Source organism: Eleutherodactylus coqui, chromosome 5, assembly GCF_035609145.1.
Source record: "Eleutherodactylus coqui strain aEleCoq1 chromosome 5, aEleCoq1.hap1, whole genome shotgun sequence".
NCBI classification, from domain to species: domain Eukaryota; kingdom Metazoa; phylum Chordata; class Amphibia; order Anura; family Eleutherodactylidae; genus Eleutherodactylus; species Eleutherodactylus coqui.
Window position 1 is genome coordinate 120,295,617 of NC_089841.1, and position 22,367 is coordinate 120,317,983.

Sequence of the window (22,367 nt, forward strand, 5' to 3'; positions counted from 1 at the left end):
TAAGGACCCGGGAACGGGATGGGAGATCAACAGTTCTTTGACCGCGTCTGAGAGACCTTGCATAAAAACGTCTTTCAGGGCACTATCGTTCCATGCAGTATCACCCGCATAGCGTCTGAAATTGGAGCAATAATCCTCCACACAAAGCGACCCCTGATGCAGCGCCAGCAACCGCGCAACCGCCAACCCCACTCGGTCCGGTTCATCGAAGATACCCCCGAGTTCCTGAAAAAAGGAGTCCACCGACTGCAGGGAGGGGGAACCCTCGGGAATGGAAAAGGCCCAAGTCTGGGCAGAGCCCCGCAACAGGGACATTATAAGCCCGACCCTCTGGACCTCCGAGCCGGAAGAACGGGGACGCATCCGAAAAAACAGGCGACACGCCTGTTGGAAAACGAAAAACTTGTTCCTCTCCCCAGAGAACACCTCGGGAAGAGGGCACTTGGGTTCGGGACAGGTAGAGGCGTTCTGCTCCTGCGACAACGCCCACTGCTCCTGGGCCACCATGCGGGCTGACAAATCCCGGATCACCGGCACCAGGTCTTGCAGCTGGTTTGCAAGGGCGCTGATCGCCGCCATGAAAAGAAAAACAATATTTTAAGGGCCAGTTATTATGTTACGGCACTCTGCCCCCCGAGCGCCAAGTGGGATGCCCTGATCTTCCCGCACCCCACTGTCCCTGCCTACTTGCCTCGGCCCTGGCTAACCCCAGGCGGACAACTGGACGGCGGTCCCTGCACTGGCTAGGGACCTGGCGGCTGACAAGCAGGAAACTACCTAATGGGGGGAACAGAGTGCCGACAGAGGAGGCAGGTGTAACAGACCAAACAAAACTGACAAGGCTGGAGATGGGACTCACAGGCAAACTGGCAGGGTGCTGGATAGCAACTAGTACTGACTGGGCCAGACTAGATTAGAGGCAAACAGAACCAACACAAACAGACAGAGTAATAGGGGACCAGAGGGAGCTGACCGACAACTAGGGACTGGCTGAGGAGAACCGCAGACAGACTGGCTAGGTGCATGCAGAACCAATAACTGGCCATGAGCTCAGTTCACTGCCAGTCTTTTAACCACAAGGTTCCGCCCAGGGGCAGAGAGTGGGAGGAGGCAACTCCACCCACTGCTGTATAAGAAGCACAGAGGAGTGCGGGCGGCACCCTACGGGCGGGCACACCCACGCCGCCGCCGCCCACTGGCCAACCCAAGCTGCTGGGATGACCTCGACACAGGGCTCCAGGCTGCTGGAGCCGACGCCGGAGCGACGCGCGCCGACCGCGGGACCCCATGCCGCACTGTATGGTAACACCTACACTGCATGCCCCAGTCAGACTGGGGTTCTTTAGAAGTGGACACATGCAGTTACAACTCTGTGTGGACCGACAGCATGGGTGGGTCCCAGGAAGCCACCGGCGGTACATAAATATATCCCATTGCATTGCCCATCACAGCTGAGGTAACGTCAGGTTTAATGCAGGTGGTCTTCGGCCCACAGTGCATGCCCCAGTCTGACCGGGGATTTTAATACATAGACACTGGACGGTACAAATCCCTAATGTGAAGTCCCTGTTGACCCACAGCATGGGTGGCTCCCTGGAACCCACCGGCGGTACATAAATATATCCTATTGCAGTGCCCATCACAGCTGAGGTAACGTCAGGTTTAATGCAGGTGGTCTTCGGCCCACACTGCATGCCCCAGTCAGACTGGGGTTCATTAGAAGTGGACACATGCAGTTACAACTCCGTGTGGACCGACAGCATGGGTGGGTCCCAGGAAGCCACCGGCCGTACATAAATATATCCCATTGCATTGCCCATCACAGCTGAGGTAACGTCCGATTAAATGCAGGTGGTCTTCGGCCCACACTGCATTCCCCAGTCAGACTGGGGTTCTTTAGAAGTGGACACATGCAGTTACAACTCCATGTGGACCGACAGCATGGGTGGGTCCCAGGAAGCCACCGGCCGTACATAAATATATCCCATTGCATTGCCCATCACAGCTGAGGTAACGTCAGGTTTAACCCCTTGAGTGGCACGCCCGGAAACGTTCCGTGACGAGCTCCACTGCTCATAGCAACATAGCCCGGAAGATTTCCGGGCTATGTATCACTATGGGAGCTGCAGAGCACAATGCCACAAGCTGTGGCACTGTGCTCTGCCTGCACAGTCCCACAGAGAACAAAGCAAGGGCTTTGAAAAACCAGCAGAAGATAATGCCGACATGTCGGCAATGTCCTGCTTTGTTTACAGATTGCCATAGAGACCATCGGCTTGTCAGAAGCAAGCCGATGGTCTCTGTGGCAGGGAGAGCTGGTGCTTGGCTATCAGAGGACAGCTAGGTACCTGCTCTTACAGCAGAGATCAGAGAAAACCTCCGATCTCTGCTGTGTTAACCCTTTACATGCTGCAGTCTATGTGACTGCAGCATGTAAAGGGTTGTCACTGCAGCATGTAAAGGGCTGTCACCATCGGACCCCTGGAATGTGATCAGGGGTCCTGATGGGTCCCTGTGGAAGTCCCCTAAAGGGACAAAAAAAAATAATTTTTTTTTTAAATTAAAAAAAAAAAAAGTAAAAAAATTATTAAAAAAAAAAAAAAAACACTTGTCTCCCTTTACTTTGTAAAAAATCAAAAATACAATCACACATGTGGTATCCATGTGCGTCGTAATGACCCAGAGAAGGAAGTTAATACATTATTTAACCCCTTAATGACATGGCCCCTTTTTTCTTTTTTCCCCATTTCTTTTTTTCCTCCCCCCTGTTTAAAAAATCACAACTTGTCCCGCAAAAAACAAGCCCTTATATGGCCATGTCAATGGAAAAATGAAAAAGTTATGGCTCTTGAGACGCAACTGCAAAACTAGTTGAAATTCAATGATTAGACCATTTTAAAAAACCTGCCCTGGTGGGCACGACAGGGTGGTAGGAAACCTGCCACTCAAGGGGTTAATGCAGGTGGTCTTCGGCCCACACTGCATGCCCCAGTCAGACTGGGGTTCTTTAGAAGTGGACACATGCAATTACAACTCCGTGTGGACCGACAGCATGGGTGGCTCCCTGAAACCCACCGGCGGTACATAAATATATCCCATTGCAGTGCCCAGCACAGCTGAGGTAACGTCAGCTTTAATGCAGGTGGGCTAAAAATTACTAGGATTACAATGTAGGCGAGGGCCCAAAAAAATTGGTGTACCAACATTACAAATATACTTCAGAAAAATTGCCCATGCCCAACCAAGAGGGCAGGTGAAACCCATTAATCGCTTTGGTTAATGTGGCTTAATTTGTAACTAGGCCTGTAGGCGGCCCAGTTAAAATAAAAATTGGTTCAGGTGCAAGTTTCAACGCTTTATTGAATTGAGAATTGAAACGTATAAACATTGTTTACAAAAGTTATATGACTGAGCCTTGTGGGCCTCAGAAAAATTGCCCGTTTGGCGTGATTACGTGAGGTTTCAGGAGGAGGAGCAGGAGGAGGAGGATGAATATAATACACAGATTGATGAAGCTAAAAGGTCCCCGTTTTTTATGGTGATAGAGAATGATGCTTCCCTCCGCCGGTGCAGCCTACGTATTGTTTAGGTACCGCTGCTGTCCGCTGGTGGAGAAGAGAAGTCTGGGGAAATCCAGGCTTTGTTCATCTTTATGATTGTAAGCCTGTCGGCACTGTCGGTTAACAGGCGGGTACGCTTATCCGTGATGATTCCCCCAGCCGCACTAAACACCCTCTCTGACAAGACGCTAGCCGAAGAACAAGCAAGCACCTCCAGGGCATACAGCGCGAGTTCAGGCCACGTGTCCAGCTTCGACACCCAGTAGTTGTAGGGGGCAGAGGCGTCACGGAGGACGGTCGTGCGATCGGCTATGTACTCCCTCACCATCCTTTTACAGTGCTCCCGCCAACTCAGCCTTGACTGGGGAGCGGTGACACAGTCTTGCTGGGGAGCCATAAAGCTGTCAAAGGCCTTGGACAGTGTTCCCCTGCCTGTGCTTTAAATGCTGCCTGATCTCCGCACCTCCCCTGCTACCTGGCGCTCGGAACTGCGTCTTCTGCCACTAGCGCTGTCGGATGGGAATTTTACCATCAGTTTGTCCGCCTCTCGAACCTCTTTCCTCTTCGGGTATGAGAGTGGAAAGGTTCTCTTTATACCGTGGGTCGAGCAGTGTGTACACCCAGTAATCCGTAGTGGCCAGAATGCGTGTAACGCGAGGGTCACGAGAAAGGCATCCTAACATGAAGTCAGCCATGTGTGCCAGGGTACCTGTACACAACACTTGGCTGTCCTCACTAGGAACATCACTTTCAGGATCCTCCTCCTCCTCCTCAGGCCATACACGCTGAAAGGATGACAGGCAAGCAGCATGTGTACCCTCAGCAGTGGGCCAAGCTGTCTCTTCCCCCTCCTCCTCATGCTCCTCCACCTCCTCCTCCTCCTCCTCAACGCGCTGAGATATAGACAGGAGGATGCTCTGACTATCCAGCGACATACTGTCTTCCCCAGCCTCCGTTTCCGATCGCAAAGCGTCTGCCTTTATGCTTTGCAGGGAACTTCTCAAGAGGCATAGCAGAGGAATGGTGACGCTAATGATTGCAGCATTGCCGATCACCATCTGGGTAGACTCCTCAAAGTTTCCAAGGACCTGGCAGATGTCTGCCAACCAGGCCCACTCTTCTGTAAAAAATTGAGGAGGCTGACTCCCACTACGCCGCCCATGTTGGAGTTGGTATTCCACTATAGCTCTACGCTGCTCATAGAGCCTGGCCAACATGTGGAGCGTAGAGTTCCACCGTGTGGGCACGTTGCACAGCAGTCGGTGCACTGGCAGATTAAACCGATGTTGCAGGGTGCGCAGGGTGGCAGCGTCCGTGTTGGACTTGCGGAAATGTGCGCTGAGCCGGCGCACCTTTCCGAGCAGGTCTGACAAGCGTGGGTAGCTTTTCAGAAAGCGCTGAACCACCAAATTAAAGACGTGGGCCAGGCATGGCACGTGCATGAGGCTGCCGAGCTGCAGAGCTGCCACCAGGTTACGGCCGTTGTCACACACAACCATGCCCGGTTGGAGGCTCAGCGGCGCAAGCCAGCGGTCTGTCTGCTCTGTCAGACCCTGCAGCAGTTCGTGGGCCGTGTGCCTCTTCTCTCCTAAGCTGAGTAGTTTCAGCACGGCCTGCTGACGCTTGGCCACCACTGTGCTGCCACGCCGCGCGACACCGACTGCTGGCGACGTGCTGCTGCTGACACATCTTGATTGCGAGACAGAGGTTGCGTAGCAGGAGGAGGAGGGTGGTTTAGTGGAGGAAGCATACACCGCCGCAGATACCAGCACCGAGCTGAGGCCCGCAATTCTGGGGGTGGGTAGGACGTGAGCAGTCCCAGGCTCTGACTCGGTCCCAGCCTCCACTAAATTCACTCAATGTGCCGTCAGGGAGATATAGTGGCCCTGCACGCCTGTGCTTGTCCACGTGTCCGTTGTTAAGTGGACCTTGGCAGTAACCGCGTTGGTGGTGAGGCTGGTGGTGGTGGCTCCCCGGCTGATCTTGGCGCGACAAAGGTTGCACACCACTGTTCGTCGGTCCCCAGCCTCATCCCCTGGACCCCGGGAACTTTCCAAAGGTTGAGCATCGGTCACGACAAACTCCTCCGGTGGGATAGGAACCATTGCTGCCCATTCTGGGCAGGGGCCCGAGGACAGTTCCTGGGAGTCTGCCTGCTCCTCAGAATGTGTCATTGTAATGGAGTGAGGGGGCTGGGAGGAAGGAGGAGCAGCAGCCAGAGGATTCAGAGTTGCAGCAGTGGACGGCGCAGAACTCTGGGTGGTCGATAGATTGCTGGATGCACTTTATGCCATCGACGACAGGACCTGCTCACACTGCTCATTTTCTAATAAAGGTCTACCGCGTGGACCCATTAATTGTGAGATTAATCTTGGGACGCCAGAAACGTGCCTCTCTCCTAATCCCGCAGCAGTCGGCTGCGATACACCTGGATCAGGAGCTCGGCCTGTGCCCACACCCTGACTTGGGCCTCCGCGTCCTCGCCCGCGTCAACGTCCTCTAGGCCTACCCCTACCCCTCAGCATGGTGTATTACCAGTAGTGCAAAACAGAACGCTGTAATTAAATGTGCCGCTTATTGGCCTGTGGTTGGAGGCTTACTTCGCTTACGAAACGCACAGCTGAGCCAGGAAAGGATTCTGCGCAAACCTGTAGTGAGACATAGGTGCGTATGACTGAGCTAGGGGAATTCACAGCGCAGAAGCAGTCAAGTGTCCAAAGGCCACTAGTAGGCCTTAAGTGTTTTGCTTCTATTTTTTTAAAGGCTGAGCTGAGACAGCAGACAGATACGGTAGGCAGCGTATATATGTATACTGTTTCCCTCTGGAGGGATGACGGCGGTGATGTAACAGGCAACGCAGAGCCAGGAAAGAATTTTGCACAAGCCTGCTGTAACACTTAGCTGCATATTAATTAGGACTACTACCCCCAGCAGAGATGCAGTACACTCAAGACGGTCACAGGCAGCCCAAAGATAGTATTTTTCCAAAATGTGTTTGAAAAAGCCCACTGCCTATATAGACAGTATATCTCTTTCACCTTTCCCACTGTCCCTGCCTCACCAGTACTGCCCCTATACTATGTAAAATTACTGCAGACTGTTTCCCTCTGGACGGGATGACGGCGGTGATGTAACGGGCAACGCAGAGCCAGGAAAGAATTTTGCGCAAGCCTGCTGTAACACTTAGCTCCATATTAATTAGGATTACTACCCCCAGCAGAGACGCAGTACACTCAAGACGGTCACAGGCAGCCCAAAGATAGCATTTTTCCCAAATTCTTTTGAAAAAACCCACTGCCTATATAGACAGTATATCTCTTTCACCTTTCCCACTGTCCCTGCCTCACCAGTACTGGACCTATACTATGTAAAATTATTGCAGACTGTTTCCCTCTGGACGGGATGACGGCGGTGATGTAACGGGCAACGCAGAGCCAGGAAAGAATTTTGCGCAAGCCTGCTGTAACACTTAGCTGCGTATTAATTAGGACTACTACCCCCAGCAGAGATGCAGTACACTCAAGACGGTCACAGGCAGCCCAAAGATAGTATTTTTCCCAAATTTTTTTGAAAAAACCCACTGCCTATATAGACTGTATGTCTCTTTCACCTTTCCCACTGTCCCTGCCTCACTACTACTGGCCCTATACTATGTAAAATTATTGCAGACTGTTTCCCTCTGGACGGGATGACGGCGGTGATGTAACGGGCAACGCAGAGCCAGGAAAGAATTTTGCGCAAGCCTGCTGTAACACTTAGCTGCGTATTAATTAGGACTACTACCCCCAGCAGAGATGCAGTACACTCAAGACGGTCACAGGCAGCCCAAAGATAGTATTTTTCCCAAATTTTTTTGAAAAAGCCCACTGCCTATATAGACTGTATATCTCTTTCACCTTTCCCACTGTCCCTGCCTCACTACTACTGCCCCTATACTATGTAAAATTACTGCAGACTGTTTCCCTCTGGACGGGATGACGGCGGTGATGTAATGGGCAACGCAGAGCCAGGAAACACTTTTGCGCAAGCCTGCTGTAACACTTAGCTGCGTATTAATTAGGACTACTACCCCCAGCAGAGACGCAGTACACTGAGGACGGTCACAGGCAGCCCAAATAGATTTTTTTTTCCCAAATTTGTTTGAAAAAGCCCACTGCCTATATAGACAGTATATCTCTTTCACCTTTCCCACTGTCCTTGCCTCATCAGTACTGGCCCTATACTATGTACAATGACTGCAGACTGAGGACGCAATGCTCTGCACGGCCGATATACAAAAAAAAAATGTGCAAAACTGCTAAAAGCAGCCTCAACAGTACTGCACACGGTCAGATGTGGCCCTAAGAAGGACCGTTGGGGTTCTTGAAGCCTAAAATCACTCCTAACGCTCTCCCTATAGCAGCTCCGGCATCAGCAGCACTTTCCCTGATCTATGTCAGAATGCATCTGTGGCGAGCCGCGGGAGGGGCCGATTTAAATACTCGGGTGACACCTGATCTCGCCAGCCACTCACTGCAGGGGGGTGGTATAGGGCTTGAACGTCGCAGGGGGAAGTTGTAATGCCTTCCCTGTCTTTCTATTGGCCAGAAAAGCGCGCTAACGTCTAAGAAATGAAAGTGAAAGTAACTCGAACATCGCATGGTGCTCGCCTCGAGTAACGAGCATCCCGAACACGCTAATACTCGAACGAGTATCAAGCTCGGACGAGTACGTTCGCTCATCTCTAGTTATTACGTTTTAAACCTTGGATCTTGTGATTTCTTAATTGCATCACATTTAACATTCTTGTGCTAATGTAGCGCTGGCGCCTTGATTTACTAATAAAATCCCAATAACACCATGAAGAGGCCGTTGTGGCTCTGTCGCAGATGACAGGGAGTCACTTCAGAGCACCTAAGCAGCCGCCTTTTACAATAACTGTACAGTGGGCATCTGCGAGACTGGGTGAGAGGCTTATGATGTTGATCAGGTGGGGCATACTTTCCCCTTATGGAGACTGCCTAGTAGGTGTGAAGAGACTTAAAAGGCCATGTAGTGCTCTTCTAGAAAATTTGTTTTGCAACTGGGAGATGTTACAATACCTTGGCAGTGACATTGATTAGAAAGTAGGTTTCGTACAATCCAGCCCTTCCCAACCCACACTAGAAACCTACTTTTCACCTACAAACCCCAAAACAGTTTACTGTATGGTTATCTTTTTCTTCTGGAGAAGATTCTAGTTTTGGCTTGCATTCCCATTCATGCTAAAAGGCCTATTAAATAGTCAGACAATGATTTGTAGGGAAATCTTCTATTAGGTAGAAAGCAAAAATTCCCAGCGCTCCAGGATTTTTTGCTTCCTACCTTTCTTGTTCTTGTGACCAAAGTACTGGTGTGCCTTGGATTCTCCCTTGATGCTCTTCCTTTCCCTCTCTTTTGGATGTTGTATGGGATTAGGTGTTACTATGGACCACAGCATTATTATTTTGGAGGAAAAACCAGGACTGTGCATGTGGTGTCCTGTCCAATGACAGGCTGTCCGCACCAGGTGACTCCTGTATACATATATTATACACCTTAGAAAATATGCACAAATATTTTTCTCTTATCTTGGGGCGCTGTCCTAACCATTACTGTATCTTCTATTAGGTGGTGCAGTCAAGGCATTGTAACATTTTCTACTTTCATACCAAATTTACTAGAGGAGCATGTCATGGCCATTAAAGTCTCTTCATGCCTACCAGGTGCTCTCCACAAGAAAAAACTGTACCTAGAATACCTAGATTGATCTGCTTCCTTCGATTCCCAGGAAAAGAACCAACAGTCACAAGTTTACCTATATCATCCTCCCATTCTCATAATTCGGTTGTGGTACTTAAATACACAAAGTGAAAAGAGCCTAACTTGTTTACTGAAGTACTTTTTTTTATCAACGACAGAATGACAGATTTTAGAAGCAAGGGATACAAAAGGCTACCTAAACTATGCAGGGTTTGAATTCACAACCTTCAGGTCATGAGCAAGAGCTTAGGACTGCATTTCTGCTGCGTTAGCACTATCGTTAGAGCTTGTGCAGAGTGTTTACACAGGCAGAGTTCGCCGCTGAATAGCGGACTACTGTCTGGCTTCTTGCTCAGCACTTCACCTTCTATGTGAAGCGCTGTAGCGTTTTACTGCCACTAGATAGGAGCCATGAGTGTAGTAGATGTGTAGATCTGCAGAGGTAATCAGGGACGAGCCAGGGAGTCAGTACAGAAGGATGACGCGGGTAACGTAGTCTGATGGAAAGCCAGAAGTCAGCAACGGGTGGTCTTAGTATGCAGTACAGAAGGATGCGGTGGGTAGCGTTGTCAGGAGGGAAGCCAGAAGTCATTGTCAGGAAGTCTTCAAGTCACTTGTAGTAGATAAGGGGGAGAGGAGCTAGATAAAGGCTGTGGAGCACAATAATCACACAAGGAGTGGGTGGAAGGCCTAAGCTTATAAAGGAAGTGCTAATTAGCAGCGGGGCAGGGCCAAAGTAGAGAGGCAGGAACTAGATCAGGAGCCAGGACAATACTAAGATCAGCAGAGGAGCTTGCCCAGTAAGCTGGATAGCTCACCAGGAAGATAAACTATCATGGAATACAGGAGGCCCCAGGTTCAATCCCTGATTTACCCGGAACAAGAATCCAGCAATAATGTTTATACTGACTGAAATTCAGCAATAACAAACTATGAATAGTGAGCAATTTTTTTTGCATTTACACTACACGATTATCACTCAAATTGTTTGTTTGAACAAATTTCGAGCAATAATCATCCTGTGTAAATGGTCATAAGTGAGGTGAAATCCATGCCTGGTTTATTTTTATAAACATCAGGCGATCCACATGGTCTATGGACAGGCTGATGTGTCTGTTAATTATCACACTGCTAGCTGTGTTGAATACCCTTTCTGATAGTAAACTGGCAGCAGGGCAGAAAAGCACCTCTAAAGTATGTTATGCAAGCTCTGGCCACTCATCCAGCTTAGACATCCAGAAGTCAAAGTGTCCAATGCCATGTCTTAGTAAATCCACACGAGAACTAAAATAGTCTTGGACCATCATGGAAAACTTCTGCCTATGCCTGTGAGCTGACCTGGGACACCCTGTAATATGGGGTAGATGTCAATGTCAATGAAGGTGGTGGTGATGGTGGTGGATCAACTTGTGTTCTCCATTTCCCATTCCTGGCTCTGAAGCCACGTGCGCCTTCAGCCAATCACAGCCATTCAATGATGTCATTGAATAGTGTGATTGACTGAAGCCACGTGCGCCTTCAGCCAATCACAGCCATTCAATGCTGTCATTGAATGGCTGTAACTGGCTGACGGCGTGTGTATTAGCTTTCTGGAGGTGGGGATTTCAAGCCCCGCATTCAGAAAGCAATGCTGCGCCGGGGACGAGGAGCGAGCGACATCCTGCCGGAGCGCGACAGAACGCCGGGGGAGGTGAGTAATGATTTTTTTTTTTCTCCACTACGTCTTACTTTCGGGGTACGGCTTACATTGGCCGACCCCCCTGACACCCCCGATATGTCTTACAATCGGGGGTGTCTTACTATCGGGGAAACACGGTAGCTGTTGGTCTGATGTTGCTGATGATGGTGGTATGGCCCTTTTGTTTTTCTGCGACATCCTACTCCCTGTCTTGGCAAGGTGCTGCCACTCAATATCTACCTCTTCCTCTTTTCTCTTCTGAGCTGCTATAATGACTTTCTTTACTTCTCCATGTTGGGTCAAGTAACTCATCATCTTCCACCTTCTCCTCCCCTTCATTGTTGTGGACTCTATGCTACAGTGAGCATCAGGAGTTGGCATCTCCATTTCCAGATCCTCCTGACTACACATTGCCTGTGGAGGGTCGTCTGCACGCACTGACCCACTTTCATCTTCCTCTTCAGAGGAACAAAATGGTTGCCTCAACTCCTACACAATATGGATTCTGTATGCTAATGTGCATGATGCCTTAATGTTACCAGAATTATACAATATTACAGAATTGATAAATATCAATATTTTAGTATTAGTATTATTACTAATTACATGAATTGTCATTATTGTCTGTTGCCTATAGGAATGTGAAATGTATCAGGATGTGGCTATTTTTTATCTTATTTTCGGATAACATTCAGAACAGTAGTTATAAAATTTTTATGCCTTTATGTGCTATGGAAATTTTCAGGAGCTGCAATATATTCAACTCTCTGTTCTTTTTATATGATTTTATCACATCAGCACAAGACGATGCCAGGCCAAAATGTACTATCCGACAGTGATTAACATTGGAGATAGAACTATGCAACAATTCTCAGTGGCCAAGTATAATTTCAAAGAGAGAGAGATGTGGAAGAAGAAATCAATAATTTCCTACTAAAATATACGGGAAGTATTCATTGAAAAGGTAGCAGTAATTTATTGACAAAGGCAAATGTATACGCCTATGGAGAAAAAATGCAATGAGTACATCAACTACTTCCATTAATTCAACTTGAACCTTTCTAAAGGTTTAAAAATGTTTTACAGTTGAAGTGTCTGGAAAGGAATTTGCACAGTAAGAAAAATTGTACATGATTTATTTATGAGTGTTTTTTGAAAGACATCTTCTCCACTTAAACTCAATTATGCATTTTTTACCTAATGTTCTTTCGCTTATTAAAATGGGAAGCAGCACTCCATTACAATAAATGTGCCAATGATTAGGATATGGTGATATTTAAGAAAACATGCTATATTTTTACACCTTAAGGGCTCTTTCACACAAGTATCAAGATCGTGCAGAAGTTAGCCGCGCAAATGAATCGCGGCTAACTCGCGAGAAAATTGCGTGATTGGATGATTTCCTATCAAGTCCTGAGCTTTATTAGCGGGGAAATTGCCAATTCACACGATTGGAAGCTGCGTGTTGTTTTAAAAAAGTACTGCTGCTCTGGGAGGAGAGAGAGAGAGAGAGATAGATAAAGAAAAGCCCCAGGGGAACCCCCTTCTCCTCGGGGCTTCCCTTCATCTCAGCGGGGCTGGAGGGATATTCCCGCTGAGGGGAGAGAGAGGTTTCCCTGCAGGGGAGAATAAGGAAATCCCCAGAAGGCGAAAAATAAGGCATGGGAAGGGAATTTAGCTGCATCCAACGCCGGGTAAAGAGGACAGCTGGCTCTATTTAAGCATTAGCAGTCATTCTGAGTTTTTTTGCCAATCGCGGTATTTCCACACTGTAGCGTATTTTTTGTCAATATGCTGCAGCCGCCTGTGTAAACGACAGAAAATACGTGGTTAAAATTTGGTACTTGATCATGGCTATTCTTCATCCATGCGATTTTATAGCGCATACGATCGTGTGAAAGAGGACTCAAGCAAAGGGTTTGTTTCACAATAGTTCTACCTGGGCCTTTAAAAGATGCACTTTTTTTGCACTCTTGAAGTTTTTTTATGTTGCTCTGACTGGACACAGTAAGAAGAAGACCCCTGTGCAAGACCATTTTTAGGCCTTTTTATTCTCCAATAGCTAACAGATAGCATTCCCTTATGTCTTTTTACCAATCCACCAGTGATTGTTATCTATCCAGTTCATTAGCTCAGTCACTTCATTGCAATCATATAGAAAAGAGGAAGTTGATTTTAAGGTGGCAGCCCGCCACCTTTTCTATTGGGCCAATTTTTGGATGGCTTATCACAATCATCATTCTAGGCTATTAGAAAGAGTAATTAGTATTAACCATGCTTCATTCCAAACAACTTCTAGAAGACGTGCTATAGAAACACATGGAGCTGAAAAATGCTTCAAAAGCATTGCTAAAGACTTGAATGTACATCAATCTGCGGTTTGGCCAATTATCCACAAATGAAGAGAATTTAAGACTGTTGCTACTCTCCCCAGGTGTGGGTGTTCTGTTAATATAACTTCAAGAGCGGAATTGGCAATTCTAAAAGAAGTGAGAAATAACCCAAAGGTAACAACATAAGATCAACAGAAGATTGTGCAAACTGCAAAAACCTCTGCAACAAGACAATGATTAAAAGCATGCAAGTAAATTAACTAAGAAAACTTAAAAAAGGAGGTGATTTATGTTTGAAGTGGCCAAGTCAGAGTCCTGATCTTATCCCTATTGTGATGCTTCAGCATGCGACACACATCTCTGATCAGCTGCCAATGCCTGAGCGGAATATTACACTGGCTCCAAAAGCTGCCCGTCTGCTGCAAGAGGAAATCATTCACAACTTTTCGTTGTTTGTACAGATAATCCAACATGTGTGAGGTGGAATTCCAGTGTGTTGGAAGCGGTGTGTAGTGAGACCATAATGTTGCTTTAAGTCTAGGACAACTTGTTAAAATGCATGGCTAAAGCGAGCACAAACTCTCCTAGACTTGGCCAGCACATTCTGCAAACTGACATACGAGAATGCGTTTAAGAAACATGACCAGGGTAATTATATGTGCCATGCCATAAGATTTCCCCCATCATGTACAGCAACAGCTCCTGACCTGTATGCCTTTTCTGGTCCAGGCTCAGTAAGTGTAATACAGAATGGCAGTGTTCCACCTACACCTATGAAAGGAGGGAGGAGAAGTGCGAATTATTGAGTAGGATATGGAGAAGGAGCAGGAAGATAGGTGCCTGGTGTCAAAAGTTGAACCAGATTGGCCCAACTGTGGAAGAATCCACAGAGCGCTGGTGGACAAACTGATGGTAAACTTCCCATCCGACAGCGCTAGTGGCCGAAGGCGCAGTTCCGAGGGCCAGGTAGCAGGGGAGGCGCAGAGATCAGGCAGCATGTACAGCGCAGGCAGGGGACCATTCTCCAACGCCTTTGCCAGCTTTCTGGCTCCCCAGCAAGACTGTGTCACCGTTCCCCAGTCAAGGCTGAGTTGGCGGGAGCACTGTAAAAGGATGGTGAGGGAGTACATAGCCGATCGCACGACTGTCCTCCGTGACGCCTCTGCCCCCTACAACTACTGGGTGTCGAAGCTGGACACGTGGCCTGAACTCGCGCTGTATGCCCTGGAGGTGCTTGCTTGTCCTGCGGCTAGCGTCTTGTCAGAGAGTGTGTTTAGTGTGGCTGGGGGAATCATCACGGATAAGCGTACCCACCTGTCAACCGACAGTGCCGACAGGCTTACAATCATAAAGATGAACAAAGCCTGGATTTCCCCAGACTTCTCTTCTTCACCAGCGGACAGCAGCGATACCTAAGCAATACGTAGGCTGCACCCGCGGATGGAAGCATCGTTCTCTATCACCATCAAAAACGGGGACCTTTTTGCTTCATCAATCTGTGTATAATATTCCTCCTCCTCCTCCTGCTCCTCCTCCTGAAACCTCACATAATCACGCCGAACGGGCAATTTTTCTTAGGCCCACAAGGCTCAGTCATATAATTTTTCTAAACAATTTTTATACGTTTCAATGCTCATTAAAGCGTTGAAACTTTCACCTCAACCAATTTTTATTTTAACTGGGCTGCCTCCAGGCCTAGTTACCAATTAAGCCACATTAACCAAAGTGATTAATGGATTTCACCTGCCCTCTTGGTTGGGCATGGGCAATTTTTCTCAGGTACATTAGTACTGTTGGTACACCAATTTTTGGGGGCCCTCGCCTACAGTGTAATCAAATGAATTTTTAGCCCACCTGCATTACAGCTGACGTTACATCAGCTGTGTTGGGCACTGCAATGGGATATATTTATGTACCGCCGGTGGGTTCCAGGGAGCCACCCATGCTGTGGGTCCACAGGGAGTTGTAACTGCATGTGTCCACTTCTAAAGAACCCCAGTCTGACTGGGGCATGCAGTGTGGGCCGAAGCCCACCTGCATTAAGCACGACATTACCTCAGCTGTGATGGGCACTGCAATGGGATATATTTATGTACCGCCGGTGGCTTCCTGGCACCCACCCATGCTGTCGGTCCACAGGGAGTTGTAACTGCATGTGTCCACTTCTAAAGAACCCCAGTCTGACTGGGGCATGCAGTGTGGGCCGAAGCCCACCTGCATTAAGCACGACATTACCTCAGCTGTGATGGGCAATGCAATGGGATATATTTATGTACCGCCAGTGGCTTCCTGGCACCCACCCATGCTGTCGGTCCACAGGGACTTCACAATAGGGAGTTGTACCTGCCTGTGTCTATGAATTAAAAACCCCGGTCTGACTGGGGCATGCAGTGTAGGCCGAAGTCCACCTGCATTTAATCGGACGTTACCTCAGCTATGATGGGCACTGCAATGGGATACGTTTATGTACAGCCAGTGGGTTCCAGGGAGCCACCCATGCTGTGGGTGCACACGGAATTCCCATTGCGGAGTTGTACCTGCCTGTGACTATTTATAAAAAAACGCGGTCTGACTGGGGCATGCAGACACCTTGACAGAATGAATAGTGTGTGGCACATAGGTTCCCCATTGCTATGCCCACGTGTGCAGCTCCAGATGGAGGTGGCACAGGATTGGATTTCTCATTGCTTCTGTACAGCATTGTGGACTATCGCCCCGCCCCTTTTAAAGAGGGTCGCTGCCTAGCCGTGCCAACCCTCTGCAGTGTGTGCCTGCGGTTCCTGTGGCAGACGCACTTATAAATAGACATGAGTGTGGCGTGGCATGAGGGCAGCTGAAGGCTGCGCAGGGACAATTTGGTGTGCGCTGTGGACACTGGGTCGTGCGGGGGGGTTGGGCAGCATGTAACCCAGGAGAAGTGGCAGCGGAGTGTCATGCAGGCAGTGATTGTGCTTTGTTGGAGGTAGTGTGGTGCTTAGGTAAGGTATGCATTGCTAATGAGGGTTTTTCAGAATTAAAAGTTGTTGGGAGGGGGGGGCCCACTCTTGCCGCTATTGTGGCTTAATAGTGGGACCTGGGAACTTTAGATGCAGCCCAACATGTAGCCCCTCGCCTGCCCTATCCGTTTCTGTGTCGTTCCCATCACTTTCTTGAATTGCCCAGATTTTCACAAATGAAAACCTTAGCGAGCATCGGCGATATACAAAAATGCTCGGGTCGCCCATTGACTTCAATGGGGTTCGTTACTCGAAACGAACCCTTGAGCATCGAGAAAAGTTCGTCCCGAGTAACGAGCACCCGAGCATTTTGGTGCTCACTCATCTCTAATTATAAACTCAAAGTGAGCTTTTACACTATAAAGAAATAGGAGTTTATCAAGTTCCAGATACTAAACTAAATTCTAAGTTCTTAGTTCAAAACTGTAACTTTATATCATTGGAAGTTTTTGGTTCATATGATTCAACGCGTTTCTGTTGACTGCTCAACTCATCAGGAACCATAACAAAATTAATTTCTTGTAGTCAGTTTGTATCTCTAATCTTCAAGTATGCTAACATAGGTATAAGTATGTAGTGATCTCCAAACTGATTGAACCCGTCTATAGTGGAAAGATCAGATTCCTTCATTTTTTTGCTGTAGGTATATAACCAGTAGGAGAACCCCGGGTGTACCTAATATACCAAAGAATGCTAGCAAAGGTGGAAAAAAAGCATACAGATCATACAGGGGAGGAACCATCTCCAAAGTCTTGATCGGATCCTTACCTTGTATCAGCACTACCTACTTTTCTACTGCCTCTAAATGATAGAGTAATGTCTATCGCTAAACTCTAAAGTGATCTTGGTAAGATAACCTAGGCTGTCTAGAACTAATTCCCAGAAACTAATAGAACTATCCAGACATTCTAGAGCCCCTGACCACAATGTAGCAAAAAGATACAAAATAAATAAAGGTAGCCTAGCAGAGCCTCAAGCTTTGGTGGTAGGCTGGAGACCAATGATCAGTCACATACACAGTGTGCTATTTAAGCCTAGGCTGATGCCGGCCCACCAGGGAACTTGGCAGCAAGGCACCAACCATTACTTAAAGGGGTTGTCCCGCGCCGAAACGGGTTTGTTTTTTTTTTCAACAGCCCCCCCGTTCGGCGCGTGACAACCCCGATGCAGGGGTTAAACAAGAACACCGGACAGCGCTTACCTGAATCCCCGCGCTCCGGTGACTTCTTACTTACCCGGTGAAGATGGCCGGAATCGGCACGTGACGGGGTGGAGCTACACGGAGCTACACGGAGCCCCATTGAGAAAAGAAGAAGACCCGGACTGCGCAAGCGCGTCTAATTTGGCGATTAGACGCTGAAAATTAGACGGCTCCATGGAAACGAGGACGCTAGCAACGGAACAGGTAAGTGAAAAATTTCTGATAACTTCTGTATGGCTCATAATTAATGCACAATGTACATTACAAAGTGCATTAATATGGCCATACAGAAGTGTATAGACCTACTTTGTTTCGCGGGACAACCCCTTTAACATATCGGCGGTTCCACCTTCAACCAATTAATGTGGGAGGTGGGGGAACGTCCGAAAGGCATCCTGTATTCACAAACCAATAGTACAAGCCTATACGTCAAAGGGTAAACCGCTTGTTTAGTATGAAACAATGTGCATATGAGCTTTCTAAAGTGTCAGATCATGTCATAGTACTTTCAGAACATTGCTGTAGTGTGATCTGTAATAGCGATAGCAAGTGGGCGGTGACCCGTTTGACAGGTATCATGTGACCATTCTTATGTCTCAACGTAGTGCTGCCGAGGGCATGGGGAATACATGCAGTTATGACAGTAGTGCTATGTTTTTACCACTATGGGGCGTGGTTAGCGGAGAATAAATGATCACATGACCTTGTGGTGTAGATGATGACAATGCTGACATCATGGTCACGTGATCAGAATAAGTCTAGGTGTTTACATACGCTACCATGAAAAAATAACGTCACCATAGTGTCTTGTGATATTTCTACCAGCTTGTTCCCATCAGAGGAAACAAATAAATGATAATAGTTCATTCAGACCTTTAGGGTATACAAAGTCAGTTCTGGATATCCATTCTGCCTTCTTTTATAACAATCTTTTATCCACATCACCACGGCGGCCAAAAGATTTTATAAATTCAATGCCTTGAAAAGTAATGCGCTCCATATCCCTCTTATGGCATTGGCGCATATGGTTCGCGAGAGGAGTACTTTCCCCTCTTCTGATGTTACCCACAGGCGCCAAAATGCGCCTTCTAAATTGTTGTGTGGTTTTACCCACATAGTTCTTCGGGCATGGGCATATGGCATTGTAGACGAGGTTGGAGCAGCGGCAGTTTAAAAATTACTGCATATATTCGAGTATAAGCCTAGTTTTTCAGCACATTTTTTTGCGCTGAAAAAGCTCCCCTCGGCTTATACTCGAGTCAGGCAAGGCTTAAAAAAAAAAAAACCTCCATACTCACCTCCCAGCCGGAATCTGTGTCTCCGTGGGCGGTGTGGCAGGCTACTTGAATTCTCCCCCGACGTCCTCTTTGCTCGGCTCTGTCATCCCCCACCGTCAGCGCTGTGTAAGTAAGAGCTGTGATTGGATCAAGCGTCAGCCAATCACAGCCAGTGCTCGATCATTCACAGCCAATCAAGCTGCTTTAAAATTCTCCCCGCTGTCATCTCCCTGCTCGGCTTTCAAATCCCCTGCCGTCAGTGCTGTGTGATTGGATCGAGCACCAGCTGTGATTGGCTGGTGCTCAATTCAATCACAGCACTTACTTACACAGCACTGACAGAGCCAAGCAGGTAGGATGACAGCGGGGAGAATTCAAGAAACTTGTCGCACGAACACAGACGCCGGCTGGGAGGTGAGTATGGAGGGGTTTTTTTTACCTAGTATATACTCAAGTATAGCTCGGCTTATACTCGAGTCAATAAGTTTTCCCAGTTTTTTGTGGCAAAACTCATTGTCTCGGCTTACACTCGGGTCGGCTAATACTCGAGTATGTACGGTATGTCAGGTTCGGTTCACTAATCTCCATAAATAAAGATTTTTATTATTTTATTACTGTTATTTGCAAAATTGATTCAATTTTTATTCCAGGTGCAGTTAGGAAATATTTTAAATGTCCATATTGTCTTTAATTTATTATAATATGGGTCATTTAAAAAACACATACTTTTTAAGTAGAATAGGGTGCAGTGTAGTCACCATTTATCTAAATATTTAAAGCTGTACAATAACTGCAATCCTGGTTGTTTAATCCCTCAGATGCTGCGGTTAGACTGCGGGAGAGGGTTCCCTATGTCCCTGCATTACTGTTGCTGCAATGCAATTCAGAGATGGTGAGGAAGTGCCATGACAACCAGGGGCCTAATAAAGGACTGAAGACCTGCCATGTGTTTGTCTATTCGGCCCAGCTAGAGACAAAGTATAATATGCTTTCTATCAGTTTTATGATGACAGACACAATACAAAAATACTGTATTGTATTATAAAAGTGATAAAAGGATTGCATGTTCAAATCCCATAGTGGAAATAAAGAAACTCAAATAAGATGTTCCAAAAAATAAAGCAAAGAAAAAAAGTTTTTATTTCTTTTCCCACTTATAAAATGCTTCATTATGAAAAAAATAAAACATTAAAAACGTGCACATAATTAATGTCACTGCAATTGTTATGACTGCTGCTATCTATCCACCCAGACCTACCCACAGAGTGTCCAGCCTACTGGGGGGAAGAGACTTCTATTTGCTGGGGGAGGATTAAGGCCTGTGGAGAAAGAGTCAAGGGGCCCTCAAGTGACACCACATGGGCTAAGGACTGACGAGCCTAGAGGCCCATTCAGCCCTAGAAAGGACTTTCGGCCAAAGAGACCAGGGATGTTGCGGTGTTGGAGGTGCCATGCCATAGCCAATTGCCCCTTAACTACCGAGCCCATGGAGTGTGAAGGGGCTAGGCATTGCTCCCTGTTTGCAGAGTCGTCAGGAGAGACTAAACCACAAGTGTGTGAGATAAGTGTGAACCATTGCTTTGTGAGGGCTCTTCTGGACTCTGGTAGTCTGGTTACACTGGTTCGTAACAGCCTGATAGCAGAGGGTTATCTGCTAGGAAAGCACATAGGTGTAATGTGTATACATGGGGATATAAGAGTGTACCCCGTAGCTCTGGCTACCATAGAGACAATAGTGGGAACTGTGTCCTACAATGTATGTGGGATTAAAAATTGAATGCACAGTGTGATATTAGAATGTGATTTCCCTCTGTTTTGGGATGTGTGGGGAAAAGTATTGCCCAAATCTAAAGAGCATGATGTAATCCCTAGTGATAATTTGCCTCATCCTAACAGCAGCAAAATTGTGGACATTGAAGAGAAGTTGGTTAACTTTCCATGGCAGGTCTTGGCTGGGGAAGATGATAAGGATCAGTTCAGAGCGTCTGAACTAGACATTTCACAGAAAATTTTGTGACAGCACAGTTGAGAGATCGGGGGGGGGGGGGGGGGTGATTATGTAGATATGTACAAGGAACAGTACTAGAGGGAGTGTACATTCCTCCCAAATGCTTAGCCTGGATGAGATAAAACTCCTGTACAGGTCTTCCTTCTGGATCCCAGTGAGCTCAGCTGTGTCCACTGAAGTAATCACTGAGACATGAAAGGCTACAAACTCAGGCAGTCAGGGTCAGAGCCTGGAGTGAGCACATCTATCTGGTGGACATCTGCTGTTTGCTGACCAATGCTGCACATTAGTAGTAAGTGAGAGTACTGCCGTTTAGTTAGTGCCTTGACCGGCAAGCGTTTCTTTTGCTTGTTGCACAAAGTGTATAAGCTGCCAGTGGCTGTTGTTTATTGATGAATATTCTAAAAAATAAAGTGATTTGGACTTTTACATGGACTGAGTGACCACTGTGTCATCACTGACCCCCACACCCCACACAGACATCTATCTATTATATAATGGTATTAACCGCGTAACACCACAGGACATAAGTTTACTCCCTGATTGCATGGTACTTAATGCAAGAGTACGTAAACTTACCTCATGTGGATGGCGCAGGATCGGAAGCTGAGCCCGCGTTATCCCGCAATGCGAACCCGCTGTTACTGTTAGCTGCCATCCGACAGCAACAGCGGGGGGCGGCACATAAGGACAGTGATCCCTGCTGTTAATCCCCTACATGCTGCGATCTATGTAGACCTCTGTGACGTCATCAGATGTTATGGAAACGTGCGGGGCCAAAGGTTTGCCATGGCAGCAGGATGCCACATACTGGCGTCACAGCTTGCTATTGCCTATGATTGCTATTGTAAGAAATAAGGCATTATTATTAGAGATGAGCAAACGTACTCATCCGAGCTTGATGCTCGTTCGAGTATTAGGGTGTTTGAGATGCTCGTTACTAGAGGCGAGTACCACGCGATGTTCGGGTTACTTTCACTTTCATCTCTGAGACGTTAGCGCGCTTTTCTGGCCAATAGAAAGACATGGAAGACATTACAACTTCCCCCTGCGACGTTCCAGCCCTATACCACCCCCCTGCAGTGAGTGGCTGGGGAGATCAGGTGACCCGAGTATTAAAATCTGCCCCTCCCGCGGCTCGCCACAGATACATTCTGACATAGATCAGGGACAGTGCTACTGATGCTGCTGCTGCTGCTATAGGGAGAGCGTTAGGAGTTATTTTAGGCTTGAAGAACCCCAACGGTCCTTCTTAGGGCCACATCTGACCGTGTGCAGTACTGTTGAGGCTGCTGTGAGCAGTGTTGCACAATTTTTTTTTTTTTTGCATATTGGGCGTGCAGAGCATTGCGTCCTCAGTCTGCAGTCATTGTACAGAGTATAGGGCCAGTACTGGTGAGGCAGGGACAGTGGGAAAGGTGAAAGAGATATACTGTCTATATAGGCAGTGGGCTTTTTCAAACAAATTTGGGAAAAATACTATATTTGGGCTGCCTGTGACCGTCTTGAGTGTACTGCATCTCTGCTGGGGGTAGTAGTCCTAATTAATATGGA